General features: G+C 39.7%; 1 long non-coding RNA gene across 1 annotated transcript in view; it reads right to left on the bottom strand.

Annotated features, from left to right (window-relative positions):
• LOC123520630 overlaps positions 1 to 20,015 on the bottom strand; it is a 47,570-nt gene extending 27,555 nt beyond the window's left edge. The window contains exon 1 of the long non-coding RNA XR_006679321.1: positions 19,629 to 20,015. This is a non-coding gene — a long non-coding RNA (uncharacterized LOC123520630). The remainder of the gene's footprint in view (positions 1 to 19,628) is intronic.
• Between the last annotated feature and the right edge of the window lie 1,410 nt (positions 20,016 to 21,425).

Raw genomic sequence — 21,425 nt, 5'->3', positions numbered from 1 at the left:
AGTGGTAACAGCAGTAGTAATTTTAATTATATTGATGATGATAATATTATTATTCATTATTATTGTTCTTATCTTTATTGTAATTATTCTTATCATTATTATTCATATTACATTGTTATTATTATTATTATTATTATTATTATTATTATTATTATTATTATTATTATTATTATTATTATCATATCATCATCATCTTAACAAAAATCAAATTTACAAGGAAACAGCTAACTAGGAAAACGATAACACTAACAACAACAACAACAACAACAACAACAACAACAACAACAACAACAAGCAATAAGAACAACGATCATTACTTCTTTTGACGAGAAGTATAAAATGGGAAAACCACCAGAGAGAGAGAGAGAGAGAGAGAGAGAGAGAGAGAGAGGTAAAAATAGCCTTATAAACAACCATTCCCGCTGAAAACCTTCTTTTAACATTGCCAATAACGGGCTGCCGTCACACAGCCTCCGTCCCGCCAATAGCATTAATCGTTAGCCGTAACAACACCGTCCCATCCCCCTGTCTTCACCCCTCCTCCCTCCCAGCCCCTTCCCATAACTCCTTTCACCGCCCACGTCTCTCTCTCTCTCTCTCTCTCTCTCTCTCTCTCTCTCTCTCTCTCTCTCTCTCTCTCTCTCTCTCTCTCTCTGGCTTCTCTTTTCCACACCCTTCCTTTCTCACTATCTCTCTTCCCTTTCCCTTTACATCTTTCCCTCTCACCACAAACAATTCCTCCTCCTTTACCTGTTCCTGCTCTTTCATCGCATTATTCTTACATCCCCCTCTTCCTCTTCCTCTCTTCCCCTTCTGCCTTTCTTCTCATTCCCTTCATCCTTTGTATCTTGAATTGCCATATGTATTTCATTGTCATCTGTTCTTCTTCGTTCCTTTCGTATTTTTATTTTAACAGTATACGTTCTTTTATTTTTCCCTTTTTCTTTCTGTCCTTCTCCTTTTTTTCCCTCCTTCTCTGCAGCGACGACTATTTTCATGTCATTTAAAAGAAGACAACTGATGAAGACAGGTGCACCACATGTCATCTCTCTTAACTTCTAAGATGCTATTTGATAAGTGTTTTAAAAGTCTGTTCCTGTTTTATTGTCTTTTTACAATAATACATTTCTCCTCTTCGTCTTCTTCCTCCTTTTTGTCCTGCTCCTACTCTTACTCCTATTTCTCTTCATTTTCCTCTTCTTTTTTCTTCTTTTCTTCTTATTCTTTCTTCCTCTTCCTCTTCCTCCTCATCCTTCTCTTCATCCTCCTCCTCATCCTTTTCGTCGTCTTCCTCATCCTTCTCGTCGTCTTCCTCATCCTTCTCGTCGTCTTGCTCCTCCTCCTCCTCCTCCTCCTCCTCCTCCTCCTCCTCCTCCTCCTCCTCCTCCTCCTCCTCCTCCTCCTCCTCCTCCTTTTCCATCTCCTCCTCCTCTTCCATAAATCTTCTTCAATACAATTTTAAAGAGTATGATGATGACTGAATCCCTACATGTCTTTTATCTTGATTTTTAGAAGGGCATTAGATAAAGCGCTCCATAACCAGCCCCTCAATAAGCCTCGTTCGTAAGGCATCACCAATAATACCCGCGAATCGGCTGTAGGATTGGAAACATCTGCGTGGTTCTAAACAACTTCTCGTCTTGCTAGCTTAGTGTAGAAAGTGGTGAACTGGGCTTATTTTTTTTTCTTTTAATGTAAGAAGGAAAACTGCCAATGCCAAAAGAAAACTATATTCGAAAAAAAAGGACCACTAGAATTAGTCTCCATTTTTTTTTTTTTTTTTTTTTAGTGTTTGGTGTTGTTTGTGTCATTAAAACCACCGGTAAAGTCTACAAATTTGCTGATCTTGAGATAAAAGGGTCTTGAATTCAAAGTTAGTCAGATAATACGAAATCTAAACGTCTTGCTGTTGGGTCAGTGTAAAAAGTGATGCACTGGGTATAGAGTTGAGTGTTTGGTGTTGTTCGTGTCATGATATACATTAAAATCACTGGCAAAGTGTACAAATATGCTGATTTCACGATAAGAAAGGGTTTTGAGTTCAAAGTTAATGAAGGAATAAGACATCTGATGCTGGTAAACGTAAAATACTACAAATAGGAAACGATAATCCTAATGATGATCGTTTAGTGGATGACCTGAGAATGTTGATATCAAAAGATCTTAAAGGGTTACCGGTATTGCTAAGAGATGCTTAAACCCTTCAGTACAATGAGGCGTTTCCATATTCATTCTGCTTAATTTTTTCGTGATTTTATACGTCAGAAACTAATTGGGAGGGGGGTATTAAGATAGTGAAGATTCTAGACCAGTGGTTCTTAACCTGTAGGGCGCGCCCCCTAGGGGGGGCGTGGGTGATTTCCAGGGGGGGCACGAGGTGAAAAGTAGAAGTTTTTCCATTTATGGGTTATTTTCATGACAAGAGCATGGGCCAGTACTGTAAAGATAAGCTTATAAAATAATGCAGAAGTATCGTCGTTACTAACTCTTGTTTTCAGTCTCCCAGACATACCATTTTTCGTATATCTATGTGAGACTGCATTTTCCACGCGCGTTGCTATCAAAACCAAGTACAGAAATCGCCTGAACGTTGAAGGGGACTTACGTTGTGCACTCTCAAGCATTCGACCACGTATTCAAGAGCTGGTAGCTTAGAGCAGTGTCAAATATCTCACTAACCATGTATTCAAGATATGGTAGCTAAGAAGCAGTGTCAAATATCTCACTAACCATGTATTCAAGATCTGGTAGCTTAGAGCAGTGTCAAATATCTCCCTAATGTAATTCATGCTTAAAAAATAGACTAAAAAGACATTTTTTTATTTCATTTTCAAATCTGGGAGTGAAATTTGTCTATAGATGCAAGGGGGGCGTGGAGGGAAAGAGCAGTTCCTAGAGGAGGCGTGGTAGTAAAAAGGTTAAGAACCACTGCTCTAGACTCTGGCCATTAATCTTCTGACTTCCATAGATCCTTTCTAATGTCAGTAGAATGGTCTAATAGTACACAAATCTCAAGGTAAAAATGTGTACCTGTACTGAAGGAGTTAAACTTGCCTCCCCAAAAATGACTGCCCTTATCATACGTACCTTCATAAATAATTCAGAACGAGTTATCTTAGAATTTTACGGTTCAGTTTCCCATTAACAGATAGAAGCAGAAATAGTGACACTTCTTAATACTTTCCTATGACATTTTTCTCCTTTAGTTTCTCCACACTGCAGATTATCACTGGTTTTCCCTTTTGGTGATACTAACTTGTGTGAGAGAGAAGCCTCCTTATACTCGTCAATTCCTCTCAGTACTTGTTAGAGATTGTACTTTCCAACATACATGCCTCGTGAGAATTAACTTGTTTGGTACTGCTTTTTCTTTTCTGTTATTTTATGTTCCTCTGTGGTTTTTTTCCTTCAATCTGTTTATCCTTCTCTTTTCATTTCTTTTCTATGTTCCTGCTTCTTTTATTTACTTCCAACTTTCTTTCGCTCCTCTTTCACCTTTCCAATGCTTCCTTTTTCTCTCTCTCCCCTTTCCATATTCTAAATCCGTCTTTCCTAATCGCTTTTCCTCCCTCCTTCTTTCGCTTCCTCCCTCTTTCCATCCTACTTTCCATTTCCTCCTTCTCCTCTTCGTTTCGTTCTCCTTTCCATTATCACTTCACTAACTTTCACGCGCTTGCTTAAATCTCTCTCTCTCTCTCTCTCTCTCTCTCTCTCTCTCTCTCTCTCGTCAATCTTCCCCTTCGTCTCCTTTCTTCCTCTTCGCATTTGTCTCTTACCTTTTCCGAAATTATCCTTCCTCTTCCATATCCATCTTTCTTTCACCCCTCTTCCCTTCTCCCTCTTCCCGCTTCCCTAATAACTTAACATCAAACCCTCTCTTCTTCTTTCTTTCTTCCTTTTTCGCTTCCTTATTCCTTCCTCCTTCATCCTCTATACCTTATATTCTCCTTTACCTTCTCCTCAACTCCTCATAACTTCTCTCTTCATTTCTTCCCCTTTCCTCTTTTTTTTTCTTATCTCTCTCCGGTTTATCTCTTCATTTCCTCTGTTTTCCTCTTCTTCCTGTTACTCCTTCTACTTCTCCTCCTTCTTCTTCCTCCTCCTCCTCCTCCTCCTCCTCCTCCTCCTCCTCCTCCTCCTAATCCTAATCTTCCTTCACCAACTCCTACTGCAGAAATTTCATTCATATATATTTTTCTCCTTTTTTTGCTTCCTTCCTACTTTTTTTCCCTCCTTTCTTCTCATTTTTCTTTATTCAACTTACTGTCTTCAAATACCTCTCTCTCTCTCTCTCTCTCTCTCTCTCTCTCTCTCTCTCTCTCTCATTCTGGCATTTATTTACTGCAGATTCCTCTTCTCTTCCTCTCCTTCCTCCATTTCCTCTCAAACCCTTCAGCCTTTACTTCCGTTCTCACTTTCCTTACATATTTATTTCTTTTCTTTCCTCCATAGATTTCCGCTTCTCATTAGTCTCTCTCTCTCTCTCTCTCTCTCTCTCTCTCTCTCTCTCTCTCTCTCTCTCTCTCTCTCTCTCTCTCTCTCTCTCTCTCTCTCTCTTGCTGACATTTGCCTCAAACTGACTCATAGTGAGTGGGAGTGATGGAGAGAAGGAGGGAGGGAGGAATGGAGGGAGGGAGGGAAGGGAGGGAAAGAAAGAGATGATAAACGATGTGATGTCTCCAAACCTGCTCCTTTACCTCGCTCCTCTCTCTCTCTCTCTCTCTCTCTCTCTCTCTCTCTCTCTCTCTCTCTCTCTCTCTCTCTCTCTCTCTCTCTCTCTCTCTCCTCTCTCTCTCTTTCTTCTTTCATATATTTCGCCTTGCTACTTACGCTTTCCTCCTCCTCCTCCTCCTCCTCCTCCTCCTCCTCCTCCTCCTCCTCCTCCTCCTCCTCCTTTTATAAGATTCGAATATTAAAACGTGGCGACTTTATACTAATATACTAAATACTGTTATACGCAGAAGTATGTGTATCATCCCGTGAAGGCGCCCACCGTACTGTAACAAACTAAAAAATGGCGCAGTTACAAAATTAAGTATAAAGACCTACCTTAACAAAATAGCTATATATATTAGAGACTGAGAATAACAATGACTAGTTCGATGAAGATAGAATACGGCGCTTTACCGAAAACTTTCTAAGGCACAGAAGAAAAATTTTAGAACTTCATTTTGGTCATTCTAGTAAATCTAATTTCAATAATTATGAAGTGAAAATTGGATGAAGGAGAAATTATGATTGAAGGTAGGAACTCTAGCAACAACCTACGTGACGGAAGGATGATACCAAACATTCTAAGCGATAATGATTTTTTTTTTTTTTCTTGACGTGACTTTTCGAAAACAATAAGCAAGTGTTCACCAGGTATCCTGAAAGAGTCAAACACAGTCTTGTTCTGCCGCGCGCCACATTTCATCAATAGTTCATTAATCGAAAAAAAGTTTTCAGGGTAAGAAAATAACAAACATCGTGGCCATCTTCGAGAAAAAAAAAAACAGGTCTCATTCTTTTTATGTTCTATGTGCAAGCCACACATCACTCGTTGGTAAGTTCTTTTAATCAGTAATTGCAACATAATTGTACGATTCCTGGAAAAGAAATGATGAAAGACTCAAGATACGGCATTAGAAATATACGGCTGTGTATTAGCAACATATTTCGTTTACTTAATGTTGTGAACGTCATGAACGACAAAGCAAAACTTCAGAAAGCTTTCAGTAAAGTTCTTCGTCAACGTTATATTAGTGAAATAAAAACTCATGGCTTAGTTGGCGACCTTTGCGGCTGAATCGAAGACTGGCTGTCAAACCGTAACTCAATGTAAAGATCTAGTCATTAGTGCATTAAACTGTAGATCATCAGATTAGATTAGCATAACCAGTGGCGTTCCTCAGGATCAATTGAGATACCATTTTTATATTTTTGTATGTATATCAATGGCATAGAGAAAGGCAGCACTGGGAAAATAACAAAATTCAGGGACGGTACAACATTCCGAACAAAGCAGCTTCAGCAACGTGACTACTCTTTTTTTTTATGTAAGAGGGGATAACAGGCCAAGGACAACATAAAACAAAAAAAAAAACCTATTAAGTTGCCAGTCCCCTTGCAGGTCCAAGAGAGGTAGCCAGAAATAAAGGGATTAATGTCTTCAGACTTCCCTCTTAAATAAGTTAAGTCATAGGAAGTTGGAAATGCAGAACCGGATAGGGAGTTCCAGAATTGACGGGAGAGAGGTATGAATGATTGAGAGTACTGATTATTTTTTGCATTAGAGAGTTGGAGAAGGTAAAGGTGAGAGGAAGAAGAAAGCCTTGTGCAGCGAGGCCGCAGGAGGATGTAGGCATGCAGTTAGCAAGATCAGAAGAGCAGTTAACCTGAAAATAACGATAAAAGATAGAAAGGGATGCAACATTTCGGCGGTGAGAAAGAGGATGAAGACAGTCAGTCAGAGGAAAGGAGTTGATAAAACGAAAAGCTTTAGATTCCACCCTATCTAATAGAACTGTGTGAGCGGAACCCCCGTATACATGCGAAGAGTACTCCATACATGGGCAGACAAGGAAGGCCCTTGCACAGAGTGAGAAAAACAGGCGGAGACGTCTCAGAACGCCCAACTTCACAAAAGCTGTTTTAACAAAAGATGAGAATTGAAGTTTGTAGTTCAAATTATAAGTAAAATACAAACCGAGGATATTCAGTGTAGAAGAGGTGGACAGTTGAGTGTCACTGAGTAAGAGGGGGTAGTTGTCTGCAAGGTTGTATCAAGTTTGTCGTTTCCGAGAAGACGTGGAAAAGTGTAGGGTGGTATCATCAGCGTAGGAGTGGATAGGGCAACAAGTTTGATACATGGAGACTTAAATACTTTTAAACAATGGTTAAAAGAACTGATGACAATTGGTAATTTCATAGTATCCAACTTCAGAGTGTATACATGGAGAAGAAATTTCGTTCATAATAAGACAGCAAATTTAAACCAAACGATTAGTGCACACAGGTGAAACACAAACTTGTCAAAATTATAAGAAAATAATTCACTTTCAAATCCTCATATATATCTCTCTATCTATCTATCTACATCTACAGTATATCTTTATCTATCAATCTATCTAGCTGTATCTATCTATCTATCCATCTATATAACTATTAATATATATATATATATATATATATATATATATATATATATATATATATATATATATATATATATATATATATATATATATATATATATATATATATATATATATATATATGTGTGTGTGTGTGTGTGTGTGTGTGTATGCATGTATTGCACAGTACAACTTCCTCGGTCTTTCCCACTTTATATAACAAGGACAATTATTATTTCACTATCATAAAGCAACATTGGAAATATACAAAGAATGAAATACCACGTCAATGAATGAAGATCACTCCAAGACTATGAGGATTGGGAAGCACCTTAAGGAGTCTCACATACCTCTCACCAAGGGCAGACTAAGAGGGAACCTTACTGTCTGTAATTTTCATGGAGTTCACGTGGGATTTCGTAACACAAAATTCACTCGAAATAAATGTTTACGACATTAGGTGAAAGGCTGATAACGAATGGAGGCAAAACTCTCTCTCTCTCTCTCTCTCTCTCTCTCTCTCTCTCTCTCTCTCTCTCTCTCTCTCTCTCTCTCTCTCTCTCTCTCTCTCTCCTTTGGATCGATGTGTGAGAGTATGGAATGGCCTGTCTTGGTGAGTTGTTAATTCAGGTACAATCAAAACTTTCAAAAGTCGCCTCAATAAATACTTGCACGTAATCCAAGGTTGACACTCGCGGCTCACAGCTGAATCTCGCTTTTTGCTGTCTTATTATGTTTATTTATTTTATCTTTTACTTATTTATCTACCATTTGTCTATCCATTTATCTTATATTTACTTTTTTTCAGACTGAATTGCGCTCTATTTCATTACATTTATATTTTCCTTATCTTTTTTTTTTCGCTGATGTATCACTTATCACGTCATCTCCTTTCCTATAAATAAAAAATAAACAGGATGGCCACACGTAACAGAGCATTCAGTGAAGCAACAGACGGACCCTCAGAATCCATAGCAGATGTGTATCAAACCACACTCACCCAATGTATCTGTTACGACGACTTACTCTGTTCAGCCCCTTCAGTAATGGGATGCATTTTTACCTTTATTTTTGGGTGTGATTAGACGATATTATTGACAATAGGAAAGGGTCTATGGAGGTCAAAATATTAATGGCCAGAGTCTTCACTATTTTAATCCCCACATAATTTTCTTTAGCTGTGTAAAAACCCTAAATTGTAAGCAGAATGAAGATGAAAACGCGTCATGGTACTGAAGGGGATAAACCTTTGTATTCTTCATCATCAGACGGCTTAGGAGGGACCAAAAAGTCTGCTGGTGTCTGTGTTTTCTTCTGTATTCCTTTGTATTTCCTTCTCTTATTTTCTTTCCAGCTCTTATCTTCTTTTATTTATGCTCACAATTTTCTTTTTCCTGTTTGTACACCTCTTCTTATTCCACCATCACCACCACCTCTTCCTCCTCCGCCTCCTCCTCCTCCTCCCATTCTTCTTCTTTTTTCCTCCGCCCATTTCCCTTCCTCTTTCTTCAGTGGTACAGGGGATAGCTCTCTCTCTCTCTCTCTCTCTCTCTCTCTCTCTCTCTCTCTCTCTCTCTCTCTCTCTCTCTCTCTCTCTCTCTCTCTCTCTCTCTCTCTCTCTCTCTCTTCTCTCTCTCTCTCTCTCATCTCTCCATCTTTCATCCACCTCACTTGCTCCTTTCTTTCCTCTTCATCCTCATTTATTCTCCACGCATATGCTGCTCTCCATGTCTCCTTCCACGTCCCAGTCTCTCCTCATCTCTCTTCTAACTCTACACCTCCAACTTCCCCCCCTCTTTTTCTCCTTTCATACTCGTCGTCACCCTCCACGCTCATACCTTATTCCTTTTCAAATCTCCTTCTCCTCTTCTTCCTCCTCCTCCTCCTCCTCCTCCTCCTGCGTTTTTCCGTCTTTTTTTCGTCTCTTCCTTATCGTCTTCTTTCTCTTTCGTGCACTCTCTCAAGTCTTCTTCTTCTTCTATTTTCCTCTCATCTGTCACCTTTTCTTCCACTTGCTCGTTCATCGTAGTCTCAAACCTCTTCTCCTTTGATGCTGCTGCTGCTGCTGCTACTATTACTATTACTATTACTACTACTACTACTACTACTACTACTACTACTACTACTACTACTACTACTACTACTACTACTACTACTACTACTACTACTACTACTACTACTACTACTACTACTACTACTACTACTACTACTACTATTACTACTACTACTTCTTCTTCGATAACTACTATTTTTTTGTGTTTGGTGTTTTTCTCTTCCTCCTTACAGTCTCTCTCTCTCTCTCTCTCTCTCTCTCTCTCTCTCTCTCTCTCTCTCTCTCTCTCTCTCTCTCTCTCTCTCTCTCTCTCTCTCTCTCTCTCTCTCTCTCTCTCTCTCTCTCTCTCTCTCTCTCTCTCTCTCTCTCTCTCTCTCTCTCTCTCTCTCTCTCTCTCTCTCGTTTACATTATACATGGTCCATCTTACTCCTTCTTCATCCCCTTCTCCTCCTCCTTCTCCTCCTCTTCTTTCTTCTCCTCTACTTCTTCATCCAAGCAAGAAACACAACATTTTTGAAGACCTGCCTCCTCCTTGCACTCTCTCCTCCCTTGCAGATGTGTAACCACCTGTAGTACGTTACCTGAGTTACGGGACACCTGGCCTTAAAGAGCTCCACCAAGGGATGTACCTGAGTTATGGACAGGTAACTTATTAAAGGGAACAGACTTGAATAGACGATGTAACCGATTAGTTGGTGGGAGTAAAGTGAATTAGTGAGCGCTTTAGAGGTGAGATATGCCGGTTCCCTCGCTGTATACTAGAAAACGGAGTGTATATTGGATGGTCGGAAAAATGCATGCTGTACAAAATGCGAGTCTAATTTTAGGATGAAGCTTGCGTGGATAAATAATCGGGGGTTGTAAAAAGGGAATTAAGGAGTGTGTAAAGATAAGCTGTTATGGTACTCATATGCTTGGTAGAGAAGCGAGGGTGCACGAGATGGAAAGTATTCATTCAGCAGAGTGTGGGTTCACCAGAAGTATTCAAACAGTGGGTTGTTTGGTGGGTGTAAGGAGAATGAATGCGGGTGTAGATGTGAGGTGGTATGGTGTGTATGGTAAAGGAGGGACGTGCAGTGTTGGTGAAATGTCTATGCGAAGGAAGTTGTGTGTCTAGTAAATGGTGTGTTGGGTGGAGTTGAGTTGTCATTGCTGAGAAAAAAGGAACAAAGGGAATTGAGTCCGATTTTCATTAGTGTATGCCATATAAAAACTAATGTACATGTTTATTCATTTGTTTATTAGTTTTCGGAAGAGTGTTTTGCTAAATAGAATTATCGCATTTTCGTTGACTTTGTGTTTGAAAGCTGTGTTGAATATGAGACTATCGTTGAGTTCTTGAAAGCATTCACTCGAAAGTTTGGGTGAAGTCTTTTATATTTTTCTTATATACATCTATAATAAATCAGGGAAGGACTAACTTATAAGCAATAAGTGAATAAAACACGAAGTGATAAAGATAACTAGAATATACATAGCCATGGCGCATCGTAGGTTGTTTGTATATATATATATATATATATATATATATATATATATATATATATATATATATATATATATATATATATATATATATATATATATATATATATATATATATATATATATATATATATAAAGTAGACAACTGGAAAGGTGAAATGTTGCAATGTGCGTAGATCACAAAATGTATTAAAGGGAATGTGGTCATGAATGAAAGATTTGTTGAGCCTTGCAGAATGTATAAATGAGCTTGTCTGAGTGTAGCTAATGCTGGTCTGATATTATGTGTGAGTGTATTTGTTGCTGGGAATTTCTATTATCAGTTTTCATTAAATTCACAGTCATTTCATCGGAAAAGTAATTGTTTTTACTGAAAAAAATTATGTTGTTGTAAATTCATTGTAACATATTAATAATGATATATATATATATATATATATAATTTTCAGTAAATATTTACCCAGTTAAACTAATAATCTTGTTGAAATTTGAAAGCTGATTTGTAGCTATACTTCTGCATTACATATTTTCAAGTGTACACGGTAGATTAGATAAAATGAATCTGCAGTAAGCAAGGCAGACCAAAATTAATAGAAATAATATAGTACAGTTATAATTTTTTCATGAAATCACAGCGGATTTTTTGAGACCTGATTGCATAGTAACCGACTAACCATCGACCACTATATAACATTAACATAACATCTTTGCTGAACAGTGGATGCCCATGTACTTTATAAACAGCCTGACAACCTTTCGTGTGCTACGGAAGCGGCCGATGCTCTGTACACAAGGCAGTTATGTAGCGATTCTTCCGCCGAATATACGTAAAGGGATATCATATAAAAAGAAAAGGAAGGTAGATGTGTTGAAAACAGTGTGTTCATCAAATACATTTTAAAGGATAGTGTGTATGAGTGAAAATATGTAGAAGAACCTGACTGAGTGTTTATATAAAGCGATGAGTGACGCTCTTTGAATACAAATAAAAGAAAAGTTGAATGACGCACAACACCTGCACATTAACCCTTGTGTATCATGACGAGTTTCCATATTTAAACTGTTTTCTATTTGGTGAATTTATACAGCTTCAGAAATTTATGTGGAGATTAAAATGAAGTCTCTGGACATTAATCTTCTGACCTCCATAGACCCTTCGTAGTGTCAAGAAAATGGTCGAGTCGTACACAAATATCAAGGTAAAAATGTGTCCCAGTACTGAAGGAATTAATAATAATAGACACAAGAGAGAGAGAGAGAGATGACCACGTTGATACCTGTAACTGATATACCCAAACGCGTCTCTAAACAGTACCTTAAAAGATGATGTCCATTGCAAGACCTGATCTATAAACACAGTAATGGACGTCTAAACAGTTTACCTTCTTCTTAGCAAACACTTGTGGCGGTCTGACTCAGCAAGATCACGGCAGCACCCGAGGGAGTTCCAACGTGTGTTATGAAGGCAGCTAATTAAGGAAGCACCTGTACTCATTAGCATAAGTGTTTCAGAAGTTAATGGTTACCGAATAAGGTGTTCTAAATACTTAGCCTGGTGAATTTTTGTGTATCATAGAGGATTAATGATCGTTTGGGTTGTAGTAGTGACGATGCTGATGATGGTGGTGATGATAATGATAATAATAATAATAATAATAATAATAATAATAATGATAATAATAATGATAACCATGATATCGTTTCTATTAGCTTTAATGAGCTCAGACATTGAAAATATATTCACGTAAAATAAATCACTCAGCCAGAGAGAGAGAGAGAGAGAGAGAGAGGTCTCACACTTACAATATTCTCATGTTTTGTTTAGGCACACAACTCCTATAAAGTTCTCTTCTTCTTCCTCCTCCTCCTCCTCCTCCTCCTCCTCCTCCTCCTCCTCCTCCTCCTCCTCCTCCTCCTCCTCCTCCTCCTCCTCCTCCTTACTTTGCATTGTCAATAAATCCGTTTCGCTTCACCTATTTTGTTTCTGTTCCATTTCTCCTCCTCTTCGTACTCCTCGTCTTTCTCATCATCCACTTCCATTTCTCCTCCTTTATCCTATTTCCTTGTCCTCTTCGTCCTCCTCCTCTTCCTCTTCTTCGTCCTCCTCCTCTTCCATTCCACCTGTTCCCTGCTCCGCCATGCAAATCGTTTCTCCTCGTGTTATTAATTTGTTTTCCATACAGACATGTTATTAACTTTTTTTATTTGCTTGCTAGTTTAGTAATCCGATAGTGTTACATCACGTACTGGGTCCCTGTAAGTGTTAGTGGTGGAGGTTGTTGTTTGTTGTTGTTGTTGTTGGTGGTGGTGGTGGTGGTGGTGGTGGTGGATGTGGTGCTAATGGTTGTTAGTAGTAGTAGTAGTAGTAGTAGTAGTAGTAGTGGCAGTAATAGTAAGAGGAGTAGTAGTAGTAGTAGTAGAAATAGTGATATTAGTAGTATTATTAGTAGTAAAAGCCTTAATAGTAGTAGTAGTAGTAGTAGTAGTAGTAGTAGTAGTAGTAGTTTTTTTTGTTGTTGCTGCTGCTGCTTTTGTACGCCATATTTTTGTCGTTATTGTCGTTATTGTTGTTTTGATGTTCTTGTTGTCGTCGTCAAATATATTTCATTATTTCCTTTACAACATTACCCAACACGAAATATTGCTCATATCGCAGACATTAAAATTTTCATAATGAAATTACAACAGGTGCAACAGTGCCAGCAGCATGAATTACTGTCACAACAACTACAACTACAACAACTACAACAACAACAACAACAACAACAACAACAACAACAACAACAACAACTACTACTACTACTACTACTACTACTACTACTACTACTACTACTACTACTACTACTACTACTTTCATTGTTGCATGTATTTTTAATGAAGAAAATTGATTGACGATTATACCATCATTATTTTCCTCTCTCTTTCTCTCTCTCTCTCTCTCTCTCTTTCTCTCTCTTTCTCTTTCTCTGGGTTATAAAATATTGACTGTTGAAAACGCATTGGGAATTTGCATTATTTATCAAGGAGAAGCAGAGAGTGGACGTGGATGCGTCTGCGCATATATCAGAGAGAGAGAGAGAGAGAGAGAGAGAGAGAGAGATAATCGTAATTTAGTGGGGAGAGAAAATCAGAGCGCACTGAAAATATTATTGAATATTCAGCGTCTGTGTGTGCATCAGTTATTTATTAAGTCAACACTGCGTCTCCGTGTTCCGCCAGCACTCCGTCACGATGATGTAGTAGTTGCGCCGCGTACGTCCCTTCCTTCTGTCTACACGCTGCGCCCGCCATCGTTTTGGTTTGCACTCGTCGTTGTCTCTTTTAATCATTCATCTTTACCTACATTTTTAACCGACTCATTTCAATACTTAGATGTCGAATTCTTAATAGTAATTTTTTAATAACTATACTTTCTCTTGTGTTGGTCATTTATTCACTTCATTCATTAGTTACATATTTTTTTCGTATTTTTAAGTCTCATCATATATCAAACTTTCATTTACTTAATTGTTTATCTATTCATTAAAAAGTACCAGTTTCATTCCCTCGCGTAGAAATTTATGTATTTGTACTCTCTTTTCATAGCTACGTTCATAATGATATTTCAGCATAACTTCATATACTGGACTGGTTTTAAGAGAGACAAAAAGAACAGTCAGCTGTGTACATCGTCCTGTCTTGCCACTGAACTTTTTTTTTTATTTGACATCTACACTTTGCTGGCAGCTATTGTATTATTATATTTATGCACTATTTTCATCTCATATCTTTACTTATCTTTTTTTATGCAAGAGGGAAACTAGCTAAGGGCAATAAAAAACTAAAATAAAAGGCCCACTTCAAATGCCAGTTCCCTTAAAGAGTTGGGAGTTTTTTTTTTTTTTTTTTTTATTTATACCATGTGGGCTTTTTCACGGGAATTTATAGGCTAAAGAGGATACATTTTGGGGTACCTCCTATCTCAATGTCCACCCGTTCGGAAACCCTTGCCGCGAGTGAGGAAGCCCAACCTACCCTCGGACCGTGGAAAGGTATTGGAACCCGTGCGCTTGGAGACCCTCGGATCCCAAAGCACGCATGGTTCCACTGTACCACGGTCGAAAGACAGGGACAAATGTCTGTTTTTGTTTATATTTTCTTATTATTTTTTACATTATTTCCTTATCATTATATCATTACTTATCTGTTTTATATTTTGTTACCTATTTTCTTTTTATTTACAAGTTAATATCACATGGCATTGTAGGTTACGAAAAGTGCACGGTGAGATGCCGAGAACTATCTTTGGCAGAATATTAGAACATGGGAAATGCATTGCACAACACAAATCAGAATATAATCTAATCAGTAAAAAAAAAAAAAAAAATGCACACACACTAATACAAGAAGCCATTAGTTGCATAGGATTTCTTGGATATATTCTACACGCCCCTTTCACTCATCACTAATTTTCTTTTTTCCTTAAAGATTCATTTATTAATCATTTTCAGCGAGAGGTATACTAAAGAAGTTGGTTGGCTGGGAGGAACATTCTCACTGTTTTCACGCTGTACAATCCCTGCAGGTATCTTGATATATCCCAAGCTTGATATTGTACACTTCCATTTCTACATTCTCTCTCTCTCTCTCTCTCTCTCTCTCTCTCTCTCTCTCTCTCTCTCTCTCTCTCTCTCTCTCTCTTGATGTTACTTCTGCTGTTAATCTTGTTTTTTTTGGGGTGGTTGCTGTCATTGTTGGTGTTGTTATTGTTTTGTAACGTCATTGATATTGTGCCATTATCGTTACTTTAATTATTTGTATACAAACTATTCTGGAGAGAGAGAGAGAGAGAGAGAGAGAGAGAGAGAGAGAGAGAGAGAATGGATATGGGTGAGTTGATTGAGAAATTCCTGGAGAGCTGCGAAAATGAGAGAGAGAGAGAGAGAGAGAGAGAGAGAGAGAGAGAGAGAGAGAGAGAGAGAGAGAGAGAGAGAGCCGACCACTCCACTTTTATTCACAGCCATGCACGGAAATTCAAGATGATGTTTTATTTTTTACATATAAACCACAGCAGACGACCACAGCATAAATAAGGCAATGCATAAACAAATAGATAGATAAAGCAAGTAAAGGAATTGATAATGCACACGCTTCCATTATTCATCGATTATTCATCAACTGCTCATTCCTGTTTACACAATTACTCACTTGAACCTCCCTTCCTCTACGTAATAATAAGCTCGAGGTAAACTGACATATTTATTCCTTCTCGTGCAGTTATGTATATCTATCTCCATCTAATTACCAAGCCGTGTCACTTTTTATATGTAAACAGGTAAACATTCATTGCATTTGGCTCTGTGCATTGTGTGTGTGTGTGGGTGGGTGGGTGGGTGTGGGTAGGCATGGTTATGAGTGGGTGGGTGGACGGATTTACTGGGTGTTTGTTTACGTTTAACCGCGTGTGGGTTGTGGTCGCATGGGAAGTGTTTATGTTTCAGGCACTGCACATTGCGTAGGTTGTGAGGGACTAGGATGGGAGGAGAATGTAGTGAGGGAGGAGTAGCTAGCTAGGAGGGAGAGGGTCACTGGATAACACACACACACACACACACATAAACGTTCTTCTCTGCCTTCCTCTGTCCACGCACACCTTCGTTTCTTCGTCAGTCATTCCCTCCCTCCCTTCAACTCTTAACTTTCTTCTCTTCCATCTTCTTCTCTTTATCCTCTGTTTCTTTTCCATATTTTTTGTACCAGTCTTGTTTTTTTTAATTAGTCTCGGTCTCAGTGTGTCTGTCTATCTGTCTGTCTCTTTACCTCTCTGTCTGTCTGTCTGTTTATTTTTTTGTCTGTCTGTGTGTCTGTTTCTTTGTCTGTCTGTTCGTCTGTTTCTCTGTCTGACTGTTTGTTTCTTTGTCTGCCTGTCTGTCTGTTTGTGTGTTTGTCTGTCTGTCTGTCTGTCTGTCTGTCTGTCTGTCTGTCTGTCTGTCTGTCTGTCTGTCTGTCTGTCTGTCTGTCTGTCTGTCTGTCTGTCTCTCTCTCTCTCTCTCTCTCTCTCTCTCTCTCTCTCTCTCTCTCTCTCTCTCTCTCTCTCTCTCTCTCTCTCTCTCTCTCTCTCTCTCTCTCTCTCTGCTGTTGTTATTTATAATATTATTATTATTATCATTAATATTATTATGAGAATCTCTCTTTTTCCTCGTCCTCTTCACACACACACACACACACACACACACACACACACACACAGAAACAAAGGTGCATCATTGAGTGGTGTAAATATCCTTTGTAATATTGTGTTTCTTATAAGTTGCCGAGGTAAGGGCTCCGAAAATAGCCACTCCATATCTGGTCAGTGCTCCCTGCGATAATGCGCGCCATGCTGAACGTGACAGTCTGGCGACGCGTGAAATTATTAAGATTAGGAAATGAAAACAAAGAAGTATAAGAATGAGGAAGGAAGAAAACCGCCAAAATATGACACCACCACCACCAACAACAACTGAAATGACACTACCACCACCACCACCACCACCACCACCGCCACCACCACCACCACCTTCAACAAAAAAACAAGAACAAAAATAGTAATAGATCATCATAAATCCGTCACACACTGATAACCTAACATATAACTCTTATGTGATGATTAGGCATAGGAGAGAGAGAGAGAGAGAGAGAGAGAGAGAGAGAGAGAGAGAGAGAGAGAGATCATCAACAACAAAACAGAAAGAAAAAAACTTAAAATCAACTTTGCAATAATGACTGGTACCAAAACTTTCCATAATACACACTCCATCAAGTCAGCCTTTCCTGCTCCGTAGAACTTCACTACCACCGCCGCAACTCGCTGTCTAACTTTCCACACCAACCACCGCATTAAAACACCACCACCTGCACCACTACGACCACCACCTGAAGCTAACGCAGAAGCAGTAACAACAACATCATCAGCCTTCATTCATTCCCCGAGGCGTTCAGGACGGTGTGTGAAGGAAGCCGAGACTGAAAAGAAACACATCATCGCACGGGAAACACAAACATTACCAACTCTCTTCTTAGAACCAAGATCACCAAAAGCACTATTCCTTCAGTCCAGTCTAGTACAGGTATTCTCTCAAGCCAGTGTTTACTTTCAAATAATCCTGTCCACGGTCCGAGTGTAGGTTGGGCTTCCTCACTCGGGGCAACTGTTTCCTAGCGGGTGGGCTTTGAGATAGGAGGTATCCCAAAAGTATCTCCTTTAGACCATAAATTCCCGTGAAAAACCCACATGGTAATAAAAAGAAAATAAAACGAACCTTCCTTAACAGCAATCTCCACTCTTGAGGTGAGAGAGCAAGCATCGTGAGGAGAAAGTGGTCAAGAGACATGCTGACCCTCTGTCGTTGTGTGTAGCTCGGGAGGGACAGTACAGATGAAATACTTCACAGAATATGAGGGTACAAAACTCCTTATTAACCTCTTCAGTACCATGGCATGTTTTTTATAGTTATTCTGCTTATTATCTGGTGATTTTACCCAGCTTCAGAAACTTACGTGGAAATTAAGATAGTGAAGATATTGCCTATTAATCTTCAGAGCTCCATAGACCCTACCTAAGGTAAACCAAATCGTCTAATCGTACTCAAAACTCATGATCAAAATGCGTCTCAGTAATCAAGGGGTAAAGTATATGCAGTGTCAGAAAGTGAAGAGAAAAAAATTTAGTGAATTTTAGAAGGAAAAAAAAAATACACTTGTTCTTGGGTTTAAAGGTACAGAGAGAGAGAGAGAGAGAGAGAGAGAGAGAGAGAGAGAGAGAGAGAGAGAGAGAGAGAGAGAGAGAGAGAGAGACTAGCAGTATTATTTTTTCATACTCTCCCCGCAGGTTAATTTGAGGTCATCTTTGAAGGGCCGTCTGCCTTTGACTGGACGTAGCGGGGTGCGTTCGTCAATACTGAGGTGAGTGTGCATGGGGTGAGTGATGTGGTGGTGGCGGCGTTGGTGGTGGCGATAGTGGTAGTGGTGGTGGTGGTAATAGTGGTGGTAATGATACAGGTAGCATGTGGAATGTCTCTTCTAGTTTCTATATCAGGAAGGGTGGTATGCATAATTCAGGACACACACACACACAAAGACACACACACACACACACACACACACACACACACACACACACACACACACACACACACACACACACACACACACACACACACACACACACACACACACACACACACACACACACACACACACCAAATACAGGAAGCAAGAAGATTGAAAAAAAAATGTTTCTTTCATACGCCAACCTCAACCTTCAGGATAAATGTTTAGACGTAGCCCTGCATGTTTGTATGCAAGCACGATCACGCACGCGCACGCCCACTCCCACACCTGTCTCCCACCCCTCCCATTCTCCCAGCAAACACAGATACGCACATAATACACACACACACACACACACACACACACACACACACACACACACACACACACACACACACACACACACACACACACACACACACACACACACACACACACACACACACACACACACACACACACACACACACAGATCAACAAAGCACTTCACTGACTGGAACATCGTCGCCCTAGCAACACACACGCAGACACACACACACACACACACACACACACACACACACACACACACACACACACACACACACACAAACAGATAAGCAATCAACAAAACATGCACAGGTAAAAGCCATTAATCTCCTCTGACATAGATAGAATCAAAATCATATTCGCGAAAAGTATAAACAACAATAACGTGTAAATTAAAACCTCTTTTTAAATAACCATACTTTTTTTTATTAGAAATCATACAAAGGAAAACAAGAATTGACTTTCCCGTGAGTGTGAAGACGGGGGGAGTGAGAGGGCAAGGGGGCAACAAAACAACAACAACAACAAAACATGAAGGAAAAACATAAACAAACATTCATAATACATCAATATACAATCTCCAGTTTCAACTTACACTCGAGGAACGCGCGAGGACAAAGTGAAAGAGAAGCGAGTGTGATGTATAATGTAGGACACTTTGAGGTCTTGGGGTGCGCGACGCCAAGGGTGGAACCGAAACTCACACGAGCGAGACTGCCACAACCGAGACGCAACCTCCCCCTCTGACGGCTTATGGGTGACTGAGCTCTGCCGGTCGTCCGAGAGCCAGTGTGGGCTGTTTACATTTTAAGAGTGAGGTGTGCGAGGCCCTTCCTCCGCCTCCTCCTTCTTCTTACCTGCTTCTCAATTCTCCTCCTTCGTCTTTCCTCAACATTCCTCGTTTCTCCACATTTATTTTTACATTCCTGTTCCTCGTATCCGTCAAGAACTTCCTCAAGTCCACCGAGAAAAGATTAAAGGAGGAAAATGTATAAAAACGTCGTGTATACTAATCTACGTTGCATTATTTGTCATGTCAAGATTTTTCCTGTTCCCTGTCGACACATTGTGAGGGGTTGCGTGCCTCGGTGCCTGTCTGTTTTGGAGTTTGACAGCTCTTGTTTTCCCCAGACCTCGTCCACTCAGTCAGGAAGGGACGTAGGTTTGTGTGTGGGTAATATGTTGCGATGGGACACTTACCTCTTGCTGAGTATGAGAGAGAGAGAGAGAGAGAGAGAGAGAGAGAGAGAGAGTAGAAGTAGTAGTAGTAATAGAGGTAGCAGTTGTTGTTTTGTTGTAAGAGTTAAGGGATTTGGATTGAAGAGACACATTTGTAGTGAAGTTGCTGCTTAATGAACTCTCAAGAGATTCAAAGTTAAACAACACGTAAAAGATAAATAAAAGTTAAGGGACTCTTAATTGAGGGACGCGTAGAGAGACGCCCTGTTAATTAGTGCGTAAAGAGCAAAGGAGTTAATGGACACTTAAAAAGACTCTATACGTGTGTGTGTGTGTGTGTGTGTGTGTGTGTGTGTGTGTGTGTGTGTGTGTGTGTGTGTGTGTGTGTGTGTGTGTGTTGGCTGCCCAAGGAAGGCTGTGTATACCCCTGACGATCCCCTTCTGGGCCGTATGTATGGGCATCTTGTGAGCAATGGCACCTTCAGGTAAACCTATTTGCGAACTATTCCTAACGACATCCATGGTAGCAGCTCATACACCTTCTCCATAGCTAGTGACGTGTCCTCCTCGTCCGACCTAGAGATTATTCCCTTTCAGCTTACCAATAAGAGCTTCAGTGCCGCGTAGTTAGTTGTCGCCTTGATGCTTGAAAGTCAGGCGGCCCAGTTCATTAAGTTCGTGGCTCGAGGCACCACGATAACTTAGTGATGAGTTGTCTCTGTTGTGAATTATTGCTATCTTGCCACTTACTGAGTCACCGTAATTACATTTCAGACTGTCTGGTTCCCACTGCAGGACAAAGGTTTTCTCTAATCTCCTCCATTCACTTCTGTCTCTTTATTTCAAACTACCTCAGCGAAACCTCTTAACTCATCTTCCATTTACTTATCTTTTTACTAAGCGTTTTTTTTTTTTTTTTTTTTTTGCCACGTCTAGTTCCTTTGACGTGTTAGTTTTGCTACCGTCTTGTGAGACATGAATACCTTGCTCATCGTGCAAACCCTTTCTGAAATCTCTCCCTTGAAACGGTGACGATACGCTGTCCGAGGTTCCCATGCCATTTTCTTGTTGTCCTTTATTATTTTATTATAACCTTGTATGTTTACTTGAGAGACCATTTCCTGTAACAAAACACACACACACACACACACACACACACACACACACACACACACACACACACACACACACACACACACACAGGAGAGGTCAG

Source organism: Portunus trituberculatus, chromosome 47, assembly GCF_017591435.1.
Source record: "Portunus trituberculatus isolate SZX2019 chromosome 47, ASM1759143v1, whole genome shotgun sequence".
NCBI lineage: Eukaryota > Metazoa > Arthropoda > Malacostraca > Decapoda > Portunidae > Portunus > Portunus trituberculatus.
Note: the sequence above shows the minus strand (reverse complement) of the source record. Positions and strands in the feature narration are given on the sequence as shown.